The 22710-nt window shown below is 37.6% G+C and overlaps 1 long non-coding RNA gene across 1 annotated transcript; it reads left to right on the top strand.

Moving 5' to 3' along the window:
• The first annotated feature begins 925 nt into the window (after positions 1-925).
• On the top strand, positions 926-7325 carry LOC132063210 (uncharacterized). The gene is made up of 3 exons (XR_009416350.1): positions 926-1274; positions 2980-3601; positions 6701-7325. It is a non-coding gene; the product is annotated as an uncharacterized LOC132063210 (long non-coding RNA).
• Positions 7326-22710: the final 15385 nt, after the last annotated feature.

The raw sequence follows: 22710 nt of genomic DNA, 5'->3' as shown, positions 1-22710 counted from the left end.
AGTTTGGAGGCGCATATCTCCTAGTATATTTGGAGTTCTAAGGTGAAACCAAAGCCTAAAATGAAGCTCGTCGAGTCTAGTTTGTAATGCAATAAACCGCTCGTTGATAGGACGTCGGAGTAGAGAATTATAGACGTTACAAACCGGGCGTCGACGCGAGAAACGGGCGCTACAAGATCGCTACGCATCTTTGCTACGGTGATGCGACTACGGTGCGCCGCCTCGCCCCCTATAAAAAGGGTTAAAACCCCATTTTTTTCATCTAAAAATTTCTAGAAAATTCAGCAACAAAAGGGAGAAATATATATCACAAAAATTGAGGATTTTGACTGAAATTTCAAGTAACGAAGTATCAATCGAGGTCCGGGCAACCCGTAGTCGCGAATATAATTTCGTTTAATGTTGGAGTGGCTTGGGAACACGAAAATGATGAAGATTTGGGCTGCCTTCATAAAACAAGGTATGAATCTTCAAATCCCTCTTTTTATTAAGTTTGATTAAGGGATATTTGAAAGAATAAAGATTATAGTTGTTGTGTTGATGTTGTTGGATTATGGATTGAGGGTTGAAGAGAAATTTGGATGAAAAATACATATATTTATCTTGTAGGATGTTGAGAATGTTGTTATTGATGTTGTTAGTATTAATTTCGACTTCCACTACTAAAAAATCAGCGTTTAGTGACGGAATATTAGCGACAGACCATATTCTGTTGCTAATTAACGACGGATTAGCTACGGATACCTCATTTTGTCGCAAAAAAAGAAACTAAAATTTTATCTCATTATATAGCGACGGATTAGCAACGAAAAATGAGTTTCGTTACTAATAATTAGCGCGAATTTTTGGCGCCTTAAATTTACTGATTTAGCAATGTAAGAGGCGCGACAAATTTTATTTTTAATTAGCGACGGATTCAAAGAACGAAATATCCGTCGCTAGGCCTTTAATTTTTCTAGAAAAAAATATATATTTGCAGCAACGGAAAATTTTGTCGCAATATTAACTATTAAAAGAAATCAATGTATTATTTAGCGACGGATTGTAAAATCCGTCGCTATTCCGTCGTTAAATGTAAAAAACAAAAGATATCTCCTAGCTAGGTTACGCATTCTTTCATTTCCAACACAGTAGCCAACACGGATAGAGAGATAGACTGTGCGAAATTGGTAACATAGAGAGAGAGAGAGCACAACATAGATCAAAATAATGTGAATCTAGGGTTTACATTGTGTTTTTCTCTTCTTCTACTGCAATTTTTATCTAAAGGAAAGGTATGTTTTGATTTTTGTATGTGTTATGGCGAGCTTTTCTTTCTTCTTTACCTCCTTCTTTGTGTTTTACGACATTAAATCTAAAACGAAATTAAGATATCCGTGTTTTCTTGCTTATTATCTAAATGACAGAGTGTTTTAAGTGTTTTTTTGGCTAAAATCGAAGTTGGGTGTGTTGAAAACCGTTGGGTTTATAATTTATTTGGAGGTTAAGTATTGGGAATCTCTATTTGGGCGAAAATCGATGAAAATGGAAATTCGACCTTTGTTTGTGCTAAATCTTGTAGGATAATATTATTTGGTGGTTAAAGTTTGTTTTAATTTATTGCATGTCGAGAAAAAGCTTGAAGAACTCAACATTCTTTATATAATCTGTGATTTGAAATCAGTGTTAGTGAACTCGGGTTTCTTACTCGATTTTTTTTTGTTTGATTTTCAGTTTTGTTAATTTCAGTTTGTCATTTTTTTTTTTAACTAAAAGGTGAATGATATGGTCTGTTTCACTAAGTTATTTCGGCTTGTTCTTCCATTTAGAGGTCATTCGGTTGTATTAATGATATGAAGACGAACATTAATTTGATTGCCACCGTTTATGTCAACATTAATAGGAACATGAATAATCTAGAGCGTGATTGGATGTACAATAGGTTGGATGGCCGAGGGGGTATAAATTCTAGCTTTGTAACCGGTGTAGATAATTTTATCCAATTTGCACTTTCTAACGAAATTACATGAGCGGTAACAAGGTTAGATGTCCATGTAAAAAATGTCACAACATTAAATACATGGATGTTGAAATCGTTGAATATCACTTTTTAATTTTGGATTTGTTGAGGACTATTTTGTTTGGGAGTATCAAGGGGAAAAAGATGTGATCGGTGAGATAGCTTCTGGTAATGATTTGCATGATGGTTATCAACCTGAATCGGGATTCGATGATCCATACCGACAAATGGTCTTGGATGCAGCTGGACCCAACTTTGGTCAGGGTTCGAGTTCGCAATCTTATAGCAATATTGAAGTATGTATGTGCAACGTCTGCAAGGAGAATTCCCGAATCTATCTCAAGGTCAAATAGATGAGAGCCTTGAAGCATATTTCTCTATATGGTTCAAGGAATATGTAAGTTTCAACAATCATTAATTTTTATACAATATGTTATTAAATTCTCAAAATTTAACTAAGTCTTACATTTTTCCAAATAGGTCCGCTGCAACCATATTGAGAATAAATTCTTGCGTAGTCTTGCTCATGGACCACTAATAGGCGCTACATGTCATTCTGTGTATTTTACTAATGGATACAAATTTCACACGAACAACCATGGTAGCGCAAGATCAACAATGAACGATTGGAGTTTGTATCTCGGATCCAAATTTTGGTGATTACTATGGACGGATAAAAGAGATTATACAAGTGGAATTTCGTGAAGATCCTTTAAAGCAAACCGTGTTATTCAACTCGTGAATGGTTTGATCCAACTATGGATGTTGGTGTTAAAAAGCATAATCAAGACAAATTGGTTGATGTTAATCATCGTCGCCGATATAAAAAATATGAACCTTTTATTCTTGCGATGCAAGCAACTCAAGTGTGTTATGTGTCGTATCCTAGCAAGAAAAGGATAAGGATGATTGGGTCGCTGTGTTGAAAGTCAAACCTCGAAATGTTGTTGAATTAGCCGATGAGGAAGTAATGGTGACAGCTCCAGATTTGAATGTTCCATTCCAAGTTGAAGAAGTTGAAGTCCACGAGATAGATATGAATGTTTCGATTGATGAAAATATACTCTTATATGATCCAAACGGGAATGCAATTGTAATGGATGAACCCATCGATGATAGGTTATTGCCGTAGCATCATGAAATCCAAAATGAATCTACGGAAGAAGAGTTTGAAATCGAAGAAGAGTATGAAAGCGAAGAAGAGTATGAAACGAGATAGGAAACTACGGAGGATGAGGAAGAGTTCGAAGAAGGAACAGATAGTGACTAATGCTTAGTAACATGTGTTGTTGTATCTTTATTGTATTTTGCTTAAGATTTGGGTGTAAAAATTTTCTGATGGATGGTTGAGTGTTTTGATTTGCACCACAGTTTTTCTTTATTGTTTTCTTTAACCTATTTTACCACTTTCATCATTACTTACTGAATCTTGTAGTGTACTATGCGACTATGTTGTTTGATAAATGCCATTATAGTTTTAGTTCAACCTTTGATAGAATCCTCCTGATGTTATTTATATTACAGATACGTAGTGGACAGCTGGTCAGAATTCATTGACGTGCTACTCATTGAAGGTTCTGCATTTTAGCTGTTGTTGTTGAGGTATTGTTGCCTGTATTGAAGTTCTTCTCACTTAAGTTTATTTATCTCCTCTCTCTCTGTACAGTAACTTGACTATTGATTTGTATAAAATGATAAATAGCAGTTGTTGATGACAAAGAACTGCTACATTTTTTCTACAACTGATGAGCAAGTATGGCCAAAATTGAATTTGATGAAAACTACGCTTGTGTTGTCATGTATTCGCATTTTCGAAATTCCCCGCAAACCGTTAACTCATCATGTGTGTCATACCATGTGATTCCGTTGTCATGATTCCGTTGTGGTGTTAATATCTTCTTGGAAGCTGTAATGTGATCCTAGATTCTCATCAATGTATCAAATTGCGATGTGACCGTAGTAGAAAATCTGCATCCGTCGCTACTAGTCTTAAACTTGCCTAACAAGATTAGAAAACCGTGGACTCAGTTCTTCAAGAGATTTGCTAATCTGTAGCCTTTGAGATTGTGACATTTGTTCGTTTCAAGCTTGCCCTGAGTTAACAATTTGTGCCCCTATGACTTATTTGTTGAAAGACATCTGCTTGCAGTCTTTGTTTCCCCTTGTGCTATCATAACATCACTTCCCATATCCCTTCCTATAGATGTAGGATCAATGGAAAGAGAGACTGCTCCAGCCTGTACCACATCATTTCCTACTTTACAGAAGAAATTGAATGTCCATACGTACCTTAGCCCCGCAAAAAAGAAAAAATGTTAGTGAAAAAATATATCACCATGTTCTCCTCCAAAAGGATTTGAACATGATGATAATGTATTCTTTCCAATCCAAAGACCAAACATCACCTTCTTTGCATAAACATAGTCCCAAACCAAATCCCGTAGCAAAGAAAGTACCGCATCTCTCCATAGCCGATTCTTATAGTTGCATTAGAGCAATGATACTCCCTTCATGGTCTCTTAGTATGCAGCTAAGGATATGCAGCAAGTTGTATCTCCCAGCTCTGCATTGATTCCTTGCAGTTGCTGCACATTTTATTGCAGCCTCCCTTTTTTTTTTTCTCCTGATTCCTGATTCACACCAGCAGTAAATTTTGTTCTTGTGATTTGTTCTTTTGAGTCAAACCTGCAATCTCCTTGTTTCATAATTAAGTTTCATGAGTTATGCCAAGGAATCCCCGCAATCTCCTTGCCATCACACCAGCAGTCAAATAACAAATCAGATGCAGCATGCACCAAATCATGTTAATCAGGTTAAGCCACAACTTCTGGTGAATTTCTCCATGAATTCTGATGTCAATTGCAGGCATTGCTGCAAAGCTACAGCAGTCACTGCAAATGCAGGCTGACATTGCAGCAAACTACAGCAGTCTCTCATTACAGCAAATTATTGTTTCCTTCTCCAAGGGAAAACAACAATGATGCTCCCTTCATGATCTGTTAGTATGCCCTCAGCACCAATTTTCCAGGATTACCTAAAGCACTGCCATCAGTGTTTAGTTTTACCCTTCCCAGATCAGGTCAGGCTTCAATTTCTGCATTATTGTTGGTCCTAATCCCCAAAGGTATGGCATAAGCCATTATAATCTCACCAGTACCAGTAGGTCCAGGATTCCCAAATGCACTGCCATCAGTGTTGAGTTTAACCTTGCCAAATTCTAGTTTGATCCAGCAAACCTTTGTGATTTTTATTACCAGGGTGCATTTTTCCATTACTCTCTCCACCTCACCACCCTTGTGTCTCCATGTTGAATCATATCAGTAGCATGTTGCAAGAAACACCAGATTTTTTTTTTTTTTTTTAACATCATGCCATTTTCTTTCCTGGCCACCTTGAGTTGTATACTCAGCACCCTTTTGTGTCCAAGTTATCTGCAAAACACCTCCAAGCTTCTGTGGCCACTGTTGCATATAATACCCATGCTGCTGCTTGATGTCCTTCATGTGCTCTTTGTTGACTTTCCTTGCTCCAAACCAGCTTTCTAATGCAATTCCTAGTGATGTGTAAAGTTTGTCACACCAGCAGTCTGTTTCCAGCCTTTTCTTCACCCTTTTTTTTTTTTTTTTTTTCTGTACAAGCAAACCACATACACCACCAGCACAGTCCCTTTCTCTCCACCTCACCAGCCTTATGTCTCCTTATTAAATCACCCCAAAATATACGACTAAGTTGCTTAGTGGTTATTATTATATATCAAACGAAACCAATCAGCTGTACAAGTAACACTGTCAAAATAAAAGCACAACAATAAACAAATTTTATGCTATGAATCATTTCCCAGCATCTATCACTATATGAACTTGGTTTGCTTCCATGCATTTGTTTGCTGTTAACCACAAACCAGTGTCATCAAACCAGCTCAATATGTAAGTGCTTCTTGTTCCTCTCAGTAGTTGTAATGCTATGTAGTTTTGTATTACTATATGTGTCAAACTTAGCCAGATATTGCAAGTTTTCAATAGGAATGAGCATAGCTAATACTGCCCATTAAAAACCATACAATAGCAGTACTTGGTTGGGAATATGGCTAAGGTTGGGAATATGAAACTTATCCATGTTGATAAGCCTTCTTCCAGTACTTGGTAGTTCTGAAAAATGACTGAACTCAACTTCACTTTGATACTTCTCAGTCAATTTTCTGAAAGTCTCTTCCTTTTCCCTCGAAAATTCCTTATTTGCCAATTGAATTTTCATTTCTTCTCTCTTTTTCTTGAGCTCATTGATGGCTACCAGCTTCTTAGCATGCTCCTTTTCACTGTTTTGCAAGCTTTGACTTCTTTTTCTTACCTGAAGCATGTGAACCATGAAGCATGATCCTTTGCTTAACTTGTGAAAGAAATCCTGGATATAAATGAATAGAAATCTGGCTTAGGATGTTGTTAAGACTGATGAACTGATGAGCATAAAGACTGTGTTTAGCATAATTGTGCAGTTAATTGATGTTCGTCGTTCCCCTGCTGACTCGCAGCAGCAACAAGTGCTGCATTTATGCAACCTTGTGCCTGTTAGTCTGTATTACTTGTACACCAACGAAAAATGGATAAATATCTGCTCTTTTATCTTTGGAATTCATTTCTCTTTTTATTTGGTAAAATTGAATGGTTAGTATTCTTGATGTTTTAATTTAACTAATTATTACAGGAAAGATATCAAGAAATATTACGGGAAAAATCACAGTCTCAGTCTGATATTGATCAATGTGAAGCATATTACGAAGCTGCTGGGGGAACAAGGAAGAGAAGAATATATGGTCTTGGATCTCAAGCACAAAGTTATTATGGGCCAAATCTTTGCGTCAATTTTGCCTTTAATGCTTCAGCATCAGCAGCACCTTCAACTTCTCAATCAGCACCTACAGAAAATATGGAGGAGTTAGTGATGCGATTGATTCCTACACCGATTGATCGCTTGCTTCCTTTATTTATTGAGAAGGCACGCGGAGTGATTTCTTCACCATCACATCATCCAAATACTCCTGTCGACAAACCATCAGTTGTGACACCCATAGTGCCTCCTCCTACTACTGCCAACGTTGACGATGTTGATCCTTTAGTTTCTGATGGTGATCGTAGTCCTTCACCCATGCATTAGTTTTTTATGTTATCCGCTTTTTGTTGGAAAGAACAAACTTATGCACTAACAATACTTGATGGATGTGTGGGTTCTTTTGGTAGTTGATAGCTTGGTGTTGTCGGTGTTTTGGACTTAACGATTGAGATTTCGCTATCTATTTTGAACTTTTTTTATAAATATTATTTTATGTGAATGTCATTTATTTTTAAGGGTATTTATTAATTTGTATTTAGTATGTTTCAACAGGCGTATTTAAAAAAAAAAAAAAAATAGAAGAAAAATATTTGTGACAGATTTGCGACTTGATTTTTTGGTCGTTGCTAGAGGGACAAATATTCTATTGTCGCTAAATGCACACAAATAATTCAATATTTTGCGACGGAATAGCGACAATGGTTTTCGTCGCTAATTTACTAAAACGACGAAATGAAATATGAAATTAGTCACGGAATTTATAACAATAGCAACAAAAATAATCCGTTGCTATAATGTGCAACGGATCTCATACGTCGCTACTCGTCGCTAAGTTTGCAACGGATTTCAATTTTTCGTCGCTAATAGGTTAGCAACGCGCAAAATCGTAACAGACGCCATTCCGTCGCTAATCCGTCGCAACACATGTTTAGCAACAGATATATGCTGATTAGCGACGGAGTACGTCCGTCACTAAACGCTGTTTTTTTAGTAGTGTTCTTTACGGAAATAAAGTTATTAATTAATCGTATCCCAAGTTGGTTGGTTGGGAAATTTAGAAAAAACAGTGTGTGGGCTGTTTTATGGCATATGTTGGTGTTGGAAATGATGTTATTACTATTGGTTTTGTTGATTGATGCTGTTGGTGGTTGAATTGGAATTTTGGGCTAGGCACATAAACAGGGGAAATGCTGCCCGAATTTCGACAGAATCTAAAAGGACTTTCATTAAGTATTTAAGACGAGCGTATGACGATGATCCTAATGATATTATGAATGGTTCTATATGTAGATTACGAGGCTACGAATAATTCTTAAGTGAGTTGCAAGACAGGAAATAAGTTGGAAATCGAGAAGTATCTTCCAGGTATGTTAAGGCTAGTCCCCTTCTTTCTAAAGGCATGATCCTTTCGTTATAAACCTTTATGTCGTACCATAATATCATTGTTTCCGCAAATGCTAGAAATCCACGAATCTCGCGATCCTTATGATGTTATTGAGCTTCCAAAGGCATGATTCTTTTCTTACCAAACTATGCTTGAATTCCATGAAAACTCTCATTTCAAGAATGTTAGAGATTCATGACTTTTAAAGTTTCTATGATGGTAGAGTTGAATAATTTCTTATATGATAACCATGATGATGATCATGAGGGATTTATTTATCCAAGCTCCAAGGCATACGGATTTCATGTTGTTATGAGATAATTTTATTCACAGAGATTTCCATGTACCTGAGCTATATATTATTATGATGACTATCATGAGAACGACTTCATGTTTGAAGGTTCCAAGTATATGTTTTCGATGACGATATGAGAACGTTGAACTATTTCTTGATGTCTCAATTTTGTTCATGGATGATGACTATTTCTTTTAAGATTCCAAAAGTACATGACTTGATGCCCTATGAGATTTATGGTCTACTCTATGTTTTCTCTTAGTTCTATTCTCCATTGATAGTCTCACCTTAAATCAATTGTTCCTTCAAGGTGAGACAAAGTGACGATGAGTATTCCATAATATATTCGGAGGCTACCGACCTTACGTCACTCCGATATAATTGTGGCTTTTGATTGGGCTCTCATGCATGCTTTATATATATGTATGTATTTTCTCACACCGCGCCGCGCTATAGTCGGCGGGCAGGCACGTAGATGTGCACACACACCTTTGCGGTGGGCATGTTATGATATTGCCCCGGACGCGGGAGGCACCGGGACGCAGCTAACGATGATAACACCGAGCCTTAAATGGCCGGGCATAATACTACTTATATATCACACCGAGCCTTCACGACCGGCATGTTACTTTCACACCGAGCCTTTATGGCCGGCATGTTACTATGTATATGTATGAAATGTTTTTTTAAAAAGGCTAAGCATGCATGACATCGCCTTATGAGGCATCCGGATGTTCGTGTTATCTCTCTTACTCATTGTTACTTTTCATATCTATACTATGATATTATTCATGCCTTACATACTCGGTACATTATTCGTGCGACGTCCCTTCTTTGTGGACGCCGCGTTTCATGCCACGCGGTGTATACGAACGAGAGTAGAGGATATGGCTAGAAGATGTTCCAGCTGGATTGGCGAGCTCCATTTCTTTCCGGAGTGTTGCCGAGTCAGAGTATCCATGTCATGGTATAATGATTTACGTTAGAGACTTTGCAGACAGAGTCATGTATACAGTATGCCAGTCTTGTAGGCGGCTATTTAAGTCGATGCCTCCTTATACATAACTTTACAGATTTCGTATGATTACAGTTTCCTTGGTTAAGAAAGACGAATAGAATATTTTTTTTCTAAAAAGCTTCCGTTATGCATTTCAATTCATGACCTGAAAGTCCAGTGAGATTATGAGTATAACGAGAGCCAGTGGGTTCGCTCGACTCTAAGTAAGGGTCGGGTGCCCATCATGCCCTATCAGGATTTGGGGTGTGACAGCATTATAATCTAAGGGAACAGGTTGAAGAAGCTACAAGAGAAAATCAACTCCAGAAAATCCTTAACGAGGTGAATATCTTGCAAGAGACCCGTTCCTCAACCATATCCATGGATCTCTTAAGTACAAAAGACAAACAAGGGCACGGACTTCAGAAGATGAGCATCTCTAACTATCTACACAATGAAGACACTGCTAAATAGAAATCGGGAGAGGAGGAATTCTTACTGCATCAAGAAGTAGTACACTTCCCTGAGCAAGAAAAGGGGAGTTCAACTCACTCCACTCATTATTCTAAGGGACCCAATCTGGAATGTGGTCCCAAGCTGAGTTAGCAGTTGTGATGGAAGGCTGGAGTGTGAAAAGGGGAGAAGATCAAAAAAATGAATATTGCTTTCTCACTCAAGTAATTGCCAAAGAGAGGGTGTGTCACTGGAATTAGAAAACATGACAATACACCCTTCTGTGATTCAGAACACGGGATACTTCTAAGAGAAAATGTTGAAATATTCTCACTAGATACAGAGCAAAGCTCCAAACGTAAGCCGTTTGAATGCGTAAAAGGACGTTGCTGAAAATGGCTAGGTTAAGAGGAGTGGTAAAATCCTATAAAAAGTGTTTTTCAGCGATATCTAACACACTTCTATACTGTTATAGGTATACACACATGCATGTCTCAGAACAACTTAAGCAGAAGTGACATGGCACATTTCAAAGTCTTTGCCGAAATAATCTCAGAGACCTTGTCTCTGTAGCCCAGGTTAGTAGCCTTTTCAGCATTTGTATAAAATTGAAAATGTCATTTAAGTGCCAAGTCAGCTTTTTGAAAATCCTCCCCAAAATGCTACACCTTCTCTATATCGACCCGACCCATTCGTCTTTGTTCCTTCTCAAATACCCACGACTGCATTCCCTTTCTCCTCACTTGAAATTGAAAATCCAAACATATCTTCTCACTTCTCCTCTTCGATTACAAACCTGCTCTCTCTTATTCTTTTAAAACTCCTCCCATTCCTTCTCAAATCAAACCATCGATTATGTTAAGTGAAGGATTCACCACTCAAAATCCTCCTGAATCAAACCAGCACATGCTCTCCCCAAATCCCAAACTCCATCAATTTAAATCTTGGTACCTCCTCCTCAAAATCATCTGTCTCCAGTCAAACCCGCAGAAAAACTGTACCCTCTTCAGTTACCTCTGTCCAAATCGAAAAACCTGACTCGGTCAGCAGTGGGCATACAGTATCAGTGTTTAAATACCTTCAAACAACTAACGAAAGAGAAGAACAGGACAATAGTATAGAAGTTACTAGTCAACCGTTCGAGAACACAGAGAAATTAAATCAAGCTAAAGAGGATCTGGTCTCTTCAGGATCTGTTGAAAGAAAAGTCACGCATGACAAAGAGGAACAAACCACTGAGATTGACAAAAAAATGTGGAAAAAGGTAACTCTTATTATGTTGATCTTGATAAAGGAGTAGAAGAGTCAATGGATGAGTCTCCCATAAAAGTAGATAGTACTATTTCTGGGATTAGTCAGGGACGTTTTTGTAGGATGAGTAGTGATGTTGCTCTTATGGAAAAACTTGCTCAGACCATGTGTACCATGAGTAAGTTAGAAAATGTGAGGTCTTCACAAGAAATAAATGAGAGACCAGTTCCATCTTCACGAGGAACCCTTGAAACTGGACCTATGATAGCTCTTGTGTGGGATGAGGCACCAGGGTTATCTAGGAGGAACCTAGACCTGATCCTAAGTCCTGAGCCTGTACCTCATGATGTCGTACCTCTTATTGAGATGTCACCAGAGAAAGATCATGGTCAACGTGTGTATCTTTGATGAGTCTGATAAAGATGAGATACCTTTTGTCTTTAAAATAAAGAAAAGGTCAAAGAAACCAAAGGATCTACATCCTCGATGAGAATTACCTTTGGTCGAACCGCACCAAGAACCGGCGGAAGTAAGCATTAAAAAACAAAGGCAAATTTCTTGAATCGGCTCTCTTCAAGCAAGTATAGCCAAGGGTAGAAAAAGAGCTAGGGGTTCTCAGACAAAGAGTAGATTGATTGATGAAATTGAGTTAGTGGATGTGGAGACTGAAGTTGCCAAAGGTAATGATAAAGAGAAATAAGCAGAAGCGGAAGATGTCTCACTTGTGAGGGAAATTGCTAAGAAGAGGAACAGTAAGTCAAGGGTCACACTAGCTAAGGGTGATAGGTCGACAAATGAATCAAACCCTTCAAAGAAGAGAAAGAGTAAGATGATTAAGGAATCTGGTTCCTTAAATGAGCAAAGGGTGAGCAAAATTATTGCTCAAAGTGAAATTGAGAGAACAGAAACTCTGGGAAAACAAAAGGTGTTCTTTGGGAAAGGTGCTTGACCCTAAAGTTGCACAAAAATCTAGAATGAAAAGAACTGATTGAAATTGTTGAATTTCAGGGATGGAGTCATCTCTTTGCTCCACCTGTACCGAGTGTGTATGAGGAACAAGTTTCTGAATTCTATGAAAATCTCTGCTACTCCGATGATCTCAGTACTCTCATTGCATCAGTTAGTGGGACTAAATTTGTGTTGGAGGAAAAGATTTTGGTAGAAATTCTGAAAGTTCCTACTAAAGGGTTGAGAACCATAAATGGAAAGGTAGAAGCTTCAAGTGACTTCAAGGTTATGGTAGTCAAGAATGGAGTAAAGGATGTCGGGTCAAAGGCTAGACTTTTGAAGAAAGAGCTAAAAGGAGAGTTTCAGCTCATGTTTGAAATGGTGAAAGAAGTCCTGCTTCCAAGAAAAGAGGGTCACACCAAGAATTTTATCAAAGACCTGGTCATCATGGAGGCATTGACTAATTACCAACCTATCAACCTTCCTGCTATTATGATTGAGCATATCATCAAGGTGGAGAGGGCACCAGGGGGTCAACATAGGCTCCCATATGGTTTTCTTCTAACCTAAGTATTTGCTCACTTTAAGGTCAGGATAGATAACGCTACTGCTGGCACTAAGAAGCATATGTTTTCCATGGGAACTCTGGAAGAGTGTGAGTGTATACCTAAGAAAATAGGTATGGGAAGTGTCTCCACAATCTCAAAATTGCTTGAGGCTCAAGAGATCCTCTTTACTGCTGAACTACAAAGGGTAAAGGCTGAGAATGTTGTCCTTCAAGCTCGGCTATCTGAGAAAGAGAAAGAAGTTAGTTCTTAGGGTGCTCTAAAAGCTGCAAAACTGGAAATTGAGAGGCTCAAGTCAGACAATGAGAAGCTGACATTGAAGGTGGATGAGCTCAAGAATCAGATGATCGAGGATCAAAGTGTCAATGGTGAAAATGAATGAACAATTTTCTCAAAGCCCTAGCCCAAAATTCACAGAAGCCCAAAGCTCCTTAGCTTGTTCATGTCAAATTCATCTTCCTGTGCCTTTTTGAATCCTATTCCCTGTTTTCTGTTTCTGTGTGACAATGTTCTAGCACTCATGACAATTTCTCCTTCATGCATTTTCTGATTTGGCTACTATGCTATGTATCTGTATTAATTATTTGGGCTTTTTACTATGTTGTGTGCCAGTCTAACTACTTGCATGTTTCTCTTACTTCTCATGATAGTGTTTCCCTAGTGGCTCTGAGTTCATAATGCTGAACTTCTTTTGTTTGTGCCAACTCCCCTTTTTGATGATGCCAAAAGGGGGAAATAAAATAGTGTGCTTGTTGAAAACGGTGCACATGATGTAATTAAGGGGGAAGGGAATAAGGGAAATAACTGGAAGATTGATATATGCTAATTGAAGGACCCTTCAGTGGGTGACCTGGTCTTCCGATATATGTGTATTTTGTTGCTAACATGTTTATGGATTCCTTGAAAATGATGGTCTGCGTCACAGGGGGGAACAAGTGAGATCTGGCTCTCAGAGGGAACATAGTCTAAAAGTTTGTCATCATCAAAAAGGAGGAAATTGATAAGTCCAAGTGCATTCGTGTTTTGATGATTGCCAAACTGTTTCAGAACTAGATAGAGACCTGGTTTGTGATTTGCTCTCTGTGCACCTTGGATTGTCAGCAGAAACAGTTGTAAAGCCGAGCTACTCACTGCATACAAGTACAACAGTTGAGCTGGCCCATGCTTCAGGTCAAATGGTGAAAGAGTGGTCTCTATCCATCTCCCATATATATACAACATGTTGCAACATATTATGCATCACTTGAAAAAACTAATCTAACTTGTGCAAAAGCTGCCGCCGCAAGAATTCAAGTGATCGCAAGAACAAAGTTACTTTCAAGCTGAAGAACCAGATTCTAATATGAGTTTAGTCTATGTTCTTAAGGTTGTTGTAAATCTTTGTTCGTTTGTGCTTAAACTGTAAACCTACTCTTCTTGTTTAGAAGTTGTTTGTAGGTGTTTTAAATTCTCAAAGTGTGCTTGTTGGAAGTGTGTTTCCTCAAGCTGTTGAGTGGTACATTAGGCTAGGATTAGTCTAAGTGTATTAGTGTCCTTAGCTAGAGTTAGCTAAGTGGAGTTGCTTGCAATCAGAGTATTGTAAGGGTTGAGGGACTATGGGAGTTAGTTCCTAGGTTACATAAGTATTATTGTAAGGGTGAGGGATTATGGGAGTTAGTTCCTAACTTACGATAGAGTTGTAACTTGAAGTTGCTCAGTTAGTGGAGCTGAAATCCTACTGGGGTAAGTCGTGATTTTTAATCCCTTGAGCAAGGAGTTTTCCACGTTAAAATCGTGCATTCTTTACTTACTGCACTGCATAAGGGGACTGATACACAACCAGGTCTCTCCGTATTATGTTTGGGGGATGCACAACCTACAACATCATAATATCGACTCCATGAGTTTCAAGCCTGCAACGCAAGTATTTATGAGCTACTATAGAATTACTTCATGAATCCTCCATGATTTTCCATGTCTTATGAAACTATATTCATGTTATATTATACTTACAAATCATGTCTCCAAGTCATGTTTATAAAATCCATGGGCTTCTAAGCCAACTATATTCATGTTCATGTTTAGGGAGTTGCACAGATTACCGAGAGGGTTTAATACCTGAAACTACGTATGCCAATATAGGATAAGGATCGCTCAGTCCAGTTAGGACGATTCCTTCATGTTTACCCATTGCGGGTTATTTTATGGATCCATTCATGTCATGTTCATATCTCGTATCCCGGCAAGGTACGAGATGGCTAGCTGATCGGGCAAAGATCAGACGCCAGGTGCTCACGTGGTGGTTATATGTTGGTTATACTAAGTCTCTCCTATTTAATAATGTTTTGCTCATGTTATTTTATATTCAAGTCAGATTATGTTCATGTTCATGTTCAGCTTACACTTACAGTTTCAGTTTCAGTTCTATTATTTCATGTGCCATGTTTATTCATTCAGTTGTTCTACATACCAGTGCAATTCAAATGTACTAACGTCCCTATTGCTCGAGGCTTGTATTTCATGATGCAGGTATTGATTTACAGGACGACGGATCTGCTCGCTATGATTTTTCTCGTATAGGTATTGGTGAGCCCCACTTTATTCGGGGTGTTGTCTTATTTTATGTTATGTCATGTCATGCAGTAGAGGTATGTCGGGGGCCTTGTCCCAGTAAACAATTTAGCATTCAGACTCATGTCAGAGGTTTCATAAACTAGTCTAGCACGTCATGTCAGATACTCAGTTGTGTTTAGCCTTGTTGGCTACGTTATCATGATTTCCGTACATATGTTTAAAACGTTATTTTCGGACTTATGATTACAAAATCTCATGCTTAGTCAGACTTTCATAATTTAACTTATATTATTTGTCCCATGTTGATGTCATGTCACATGCAACAAGGCACCGAGTGTCGTGTTACGCCCAGGCCATGGTTCGAGACGTGATTGAGATAAAACAGACATAACAAACTCATCTATCCGAATATCGGCATACTTCTAGTAACTTCCAAAGCAACAAAGAATTGCAGCAAATTTACATAACTATCAAAGCAATTCTCCAAAACCTATAATTATAGTACACTTCTATTAATATCCAACACAACTCTCAATACCTAAAATCAACCAAATATAAGTGTCTCATTATTTGATTTTAGATTTATTGGTATGTTCTAGAGGCCTCGGATTATACTAAAATAGAAAAACATTGAAAAATCATGACAATAATAGCTCACATGTGTAGATCGGCAATAATGTCTCATTGAAGTAAATGACGTACCTTATAAATGATAATTTTGTAGAACACCTGTGGGAAAAAGAAAAAAAAACGTAAACGATTATTCGGATGTCTCAGGCATATCATCAAATATCTTGGGTGAATTCAGTGTACACAGCATTTTGTGAAAAATTGGAACATGCATGTTAGGACAGAGAGCAAAAGGGGGAAACTTTCGAGGAAACGGCGAAACACAATATGAATACTCAAACATATTAGAAAAAGAAAAAAAATCTCAGTGCTTATTGGTAAATAAGAAGAAGTAACAGATGAATAAATGAAGAAGTGCATAAAATATGGAGAGTGCAGAAGAGACAAAAACTTCATTTCAAATATCATTCACTGTCATCTTCTACGCCCCCAAACAGCCACCGCAAGAACAAAGATATTTAAAAAGAGAGATGATAGTTTGAAAGAGTAAAGAAGAGAGAGAAGCAGAGGAAATCTGAAAAAACTGAACTAGAGTCGTGGAATGAGAGAATTTGATCAAAGATACCTCTGGAGACGACATCGAAGAAATCATACCGAAGCAGTTCGCGTGGTTTGGTTAAAACTATGGAGTAATACACGTGTTAGCAGGAATAGATTAAAATGTATCTATCCAATCAGATGGGCCTAAGTATGAAGTACCATTGACATTACTCTTGGTACAATAAGGTTTTGTATTTTACAGAGGCGACAAAATCACATAGTTTGAGATAAAACAAACATTCGGGTGCACATTGCTTTGAACGGTAGATATCACTATCATAAAATCACTAATCTATCCGAATATCGGCATACTTCTAAGAACTTCGACTTTTGGTAATAGCAACAAAGAATTGAACCTCCAAATAGGCAAATTTCGGTTTGATAACTATGGTTATTTATCGTTTATATATACAAATCGATCTACTAATAATTAAACCAAAATAAAAGTTTAATAAGTTGTGAATATAAAACAAACAGACATTTTTAATTCCTTATTATTTACACTTCTAGATGGGTTTTCTTATTGATACTGCCAAAACACAACTCTCAAGTTTTACAAACTCGACCATAATCAACCAAATATGAAAAGTGATCCTTCTTCTCATTATTTGATTTTAGTCTTCATTGCTCCCCTTTGTTAGCCAGGAAATCAGCTGGTGTATTGTTCCTATAGCAATGTTGATCTGCTTGTTGTGCTATCGGATTATCCACAACATCCCATGAGCAAAATAGCTCTCTTGAAAAACATTGATTCAATGAAATCTATTATCAAAGCACCATTTAACTCCAAACAATAGAGCCTTAGCTCAGAAATATTGTTTGTGTAGATCAGCAAAGCCATCTTCATATCTCCTCTATGATCTCATTGAACTTCCTGGATTTTCTTTTGTAAATCCACATAAGTTTCCACGTTGGTACCACTGGTTTGACCCATTTGATAATGATATGATTTGCTTCAGTTCCTTATTAAGCAAAGAATCATCATTACGGGGAGAGAATAACTTTTAAACGGAAAAAAACAATCTTATTTAATGTAAAGTCTTAAACAAAAAGTCAAGAATTAATAAAAAAGAAAAGTCAAACAGCATTTAAAAAATAGTTGCTCAAGTGGAAAAGAAGAAAGACCTGCGCGTGTGTGATTACTTATTTAGAAGTGAAAAAGAGGTGGACGATGTCTCAAGAGTAATGTCAATGGTACTTCATATCATCAAATATCTTGGGTGAATTCAGTGTACACAGCATTTTGTGAAAAATTGGAACATGCATGTTAGGACAGAGAGCAAAAGGGGGAAACTTTCGAGGAAACGGCGAAACACAATATGAATACTCAAACATATTAGAAAAAGAAAAAAAAAGCTCAAATCCGAGTGCTTATTGGTAAATAAGAAGAAGTAACAGATGAATAAATGAAGAAGTGCATAAAATATGGAGAGTGCAGAAGAGACAAAAACTTCATTTCAAATATCATTCACTGTCATCTTCTACGCCCCCAAACAGCCACCGCAAGAACAAAGATATTTAAAAAGAGAGATGATAGTTTGAAAGAGTAAAGAAGAGAGAGAAGCAGAGGAAATCTGAAAAAACTGAACTAGAGTCGTGGAATGAGAGAATTTGATCAAAGATACCTCTGGAGACGACATCGAAGAAATCATACCGAAGCAGTTCGCGTGGTTTGGTTAAAACTAAGGAGTAATACACGTGTTAGCAGGAATAGATTAAAATGTATCTATCCAATCAGATGGGCCTAAGTATGAAGTACCATTGACATTACTCTTGGTACAATAAGTGACTGCGGTGTTCGTCCACCTCTTTTTCACTTCTAAATAGTAGTAATACACACACGCGCAGGTCTTTCTTCTTTTCCACTTGAGCAACTATTCTTCATTAAATGCTGTTTGACTCTTTCTTTTTTATTAATTCTTGACTTTTTGTTTAAGACTTTAAGTATTAAATAAGATTGGAATTTTTTTTCCGTAAAACTTAAAAGTTATTCTCTCCCCGTAATGATGATTCTTTGCTTAATAAGGAACTGAAGCAAATCATTGAAGTCAAGGTTATCAAATGGGTCAAACCAGTGGTACCAACGTGGAAACTTAATGTGGATGGGTGTACAAAAGAAAATCCAGGAAGTTCAGGTGGGGAAGGAGTTCTTAGAGATCATAGAGGAGATATGAAGATGGCTTTTGCTGTATTCTTTGGAGTAACTACAAACAATATTTCTGAAGCTAAGGCTCTATTGTTTGGAGTTAAATGGTGCTTTGATAATAGGATCAACCAGCTAATCATTGAATCAGATTCTCTGGTTTCTATCAAGAGAGCTAGGAAAGAATTTGAATGCTCATGGGATGTTGTGGATATCTTTGCACAAATCTTGCAGATAGCACAACAAGCAGATTATAAGTTTCAACATTGCTATAGGGAAGGGAATACACCAGCTGATTTCCTGGCTAACAAAGGGGAGCAAATGAAGACCAATACCATCTTCAATGACGTTGTTTCTCTACCTAATGAAGTTATAGCATTACTGAAGAAGGATCAAGAAGCATGGCCAAACTTTCAATTCAAACCAAAGAAGGGTTGTTGTAGTCTAGATTATGGTCGAATGTTTGTAAAACTTTTGTAATATTTTCCATAAACTTCTGATCAAGAAGTGTTATGGAACAACTCTATGTTTTGGCAGTATCAATAAGAAAACCCATCTACGAACTTAGAGGCCGATTGAAAAAAATAAATAATAAGGAATTAAAAATGTCTGTTTGTTTTACTTTGATTCACAACTTGGATTAAACTTTTATTTTGTGACAAGTTAATAATTATTAGTATAGCTTTTGTTTTATCGATTTGTATATATAAACGATAAATAACCAAATAGCCTAAAGTTGATCAAACCGACGCGTTGTTTGCCTATTTGGAGGTTCTAGGAGCCATACTGCTTTGGTCGTAGACGCATATTACCAAAAAGTCGCTAATTTCTTATGGAAATTTTTATCGGAATTTGGCTAGTGTCGGTAACATTTCTGACGAATTGTCCTCGAAAATCCTATACCGATGAGCCAAATCCCGATGCTTGCAGAAAATTAGTGATTTTATGATAGTGATATCTACCGTTCAAAGCAATGTGTGGCACCCGAAATCTCCAAATTCTGGATCCACCTCTGATGTAGGATGAACTTAGACAACTTAAACTATGTGATTTTGTCTGGTACGCCTGACGGAGTACAAGGCCCAAATGTAAAATACAAAACTTGGAAATTAGCTAGATCCCATCACAATACAATTGGGAGTTTATTTCCCGTTAAATAAAAATATTTTTTTTAAAATGCAAGCACACTAGGTTAGCATACTTGTAATGGAAATACTGAACCATGGGATCTTGCTTGATTGGACGTATATTTGGTACCACATCATTCTTTTTAAGTAATTGAATCTCATATCACAACCAAATCCGCTCCAAAATGAATTCAAATACTAATTAAATGGTATTACACATATGACAGAACCATCAGTTCATTCTATTTTCATTCTCAAATTTTCAAAAGAAATGGGAAAAAACATTTTCTTCCTGCTTTTAACCATCGTTCTTTCAAAAATTGTGGCTTCAAGTCCTGAGAAAGGAGGCATAGTCATGGTGTTGGCAAACTTTACTTAACTAAGTTAATGAAAAAAGATTCATCCATTGATAATAATAGCCATTTTAGTTCAGCCATTGATTATTTAGAATTGGATAAATTTGTTCTTCCTCAAAAGGGGGTTAAAGATAAAGATCAAATCAAGAGATTGCCAGGTCAACCACCTGTCAAATTCAAACAATATGGTGGATATGTCACGGTCAACGCATCTGCTGGTCGTGCCTTGTTTTATTATTTTGTTGAAGCCGAGAATTCCATGTCATTGCACCTTCTCCTATGGCTTAATGGAGGTACACAAATTTAGTTCAATTTGTTGACATAAACATTTTCAATTAATTACTAGGATAGTTTCTATTGAACTCGAGACATAGGTGGACAAGTCCTATATGGGTTGGGTTCAACTGAACTCATTGCATTTGACTCGAACTATGTATATATGCATACTAAAAATATTCAAAATGTACAAATATAATCAAGATTACATTCATCCTATACCCGTTAACTCCAAATTTAACGACAGACTTGTGGTTATTTTATTATCTAATACCTTAATTTAAGTACCTTGAATTCTTTTTGGTAGGTCCTAGTTGCTCTTCAATTGTGTCACACCCTTAATCCGATAGGGTGTGATGGGCACCCGACCCTTACCTAGGGCCGAGCGAACCCGCAGACTCTCATAATACTCACAACCATACTGGGCCCACGAAACATAACATAAGCACCGGGTGAAAAAATTTCGGAAAACATACATGCCTTTCATCTTTTCAAATCAAACAAAATCCGTAGTCACAACAAATCTGTAACATAATGCATAATAATACATCGGCCTACATAGCCGATTACAAAACTGACATATCACACACACGACACTGTCTGCAAAGTCTCTACCAACATCTCAGATGCCACACAAACGCACTCAGACTCGGCAGCACTCCGGAGGAAATGGAGCTCGCCAATCCCGCTGGAACATCTCCTGCTAACATCATCTACTCATCTGTGGGTACCTGCGCGGCATGAAACGCAGCCCCCAAAGAAAGGGGGTCAGTACGGAATATGTACTGAGTATGCAAAGCCGAAAATACAGAAAGCGAAATCATAATCGAAGTCAGGAGTACAGAAAGTGAGCATAATAACCCGAATACCAAAGTTCTTACATCTGACATACAAATCACACATAAGGGGTTCAGGAGACAAATAGGATAATCATAATGTCAAAATGCTTCGCTTTCTTTTAAAAAAACATTTATGTCTCGTATATACAAAAAATCAAACATATCATATGAGCTGACATTAACCGAATGCCGAGGAACGTACGGCCCGATCCATATATAACATATTATTGCCGAGGAACGTACGGCCCGATCCATATATAACATAATAGTGTCGAGGAACGTACGGCCCGATCCATATATAACATAGTAATCATAAACATACCGTCATATTATCACATATCATATTGTATCATCAGATCATCACATATCATATCATCAAATCATCACATACGGTCCGCAATGGGACCCGGCGGACAGAACGTGGTCGCCACTCCATCTGGACGCCACAACACATCATACTTCGGAAGTTTCATATCTCCGTATCTCCGTCACACATCATATATCATATCACATCACATACCGGCATACCGCGGCCAGGAACCCAGCGGTAATATCATATACCGGCATACCGCGGCCAAGAATCCAGCGGTAATATCACATCATACTTCGAAATCACATCATACTTCGGAATCACATCATACTTCAGATTGTGCGCACGATAATAACCGGCCCGGGATCCGGTGAAGGATGTAACAACAAAACGCACGAGCATCGTAAGTAGCCATATGCATACAAATCATTATTACAAACTCAACGAATCACCAAAGCGAACTATTATTTCAAAACCAAGACCATAGTCAACTCAAATTTCCTCCGAATGTCACTCGGAACATATCAAACCGAACTTCAGAAATCATAGCCACGTATCCAAATCACATGCATAAAAATCCTCATTTCAGACTTAACGGATAAATAAATAATCATACTCGGGGGTCGGAAAGGTGGTCATATTAAATTCTTTCAAAAATAGGTCATTAGAACCAAACATAGAAATGTCGCGGGACCCACGGACGAGCGTCAACCCAACCGGGGCCCGCCTATGAAAATTAAAGTCCTCACTCGTCATGAAGTCATTTGCGAAAATATCAAAGCGATCCGAGCCCTTTCTTGAAAGTTACGGGCGTTCGTAATTTCGGAATCGTTTAGGAACAAAACTCCTTTGAAAACAAATCTTTTTTGAAAACCTTAGAAATTTAATCATGCAAAAGACATAAGGATCATAATTCGACCACATTAAGAATACGAATATCAAGAAACAAATAAGAATCGTTCGCGAACTTATCAAAGCAATCCGGTTCTGTCTGTGAAAGTTACGGACAGTTTAGACATAAGATCCTTTCGGAACAAGCCGTCTACACAGCATTTCAAATCCAATCATATCAAAGACATACGGACCATAGCTTGACCATATTAAGGAGGCCAACATCAAGAAGCGAATATGAATCAGAAACATGTTCGGATTTTAGGAATAGAATTATCCCCAAGGCTCATAGCATATTACAACTTACTTGCGTCTAGGACATGCC

Source organism: Lycium ferocissimum, chromosome 7 (assembly GCF_029784015.1).
Source record: "Lycium ferocissimum isolate CSIRO_LF1 chromosome 7, AGI_CSIRO_Lferr_CH_V1, whole genome shotgun sequence".
Taxonomy (NCBI): Eukaryota; Viridiplantae; Streptophyta; class Magnoliopsida; order Solanales; family Solanaceae; genus Lycium; species Lycium ferocissimum.
Note: the sequence above shows the minus strand (reverse complement) of the source record. Positions and strands in the feature narration are given on the sequence as shown.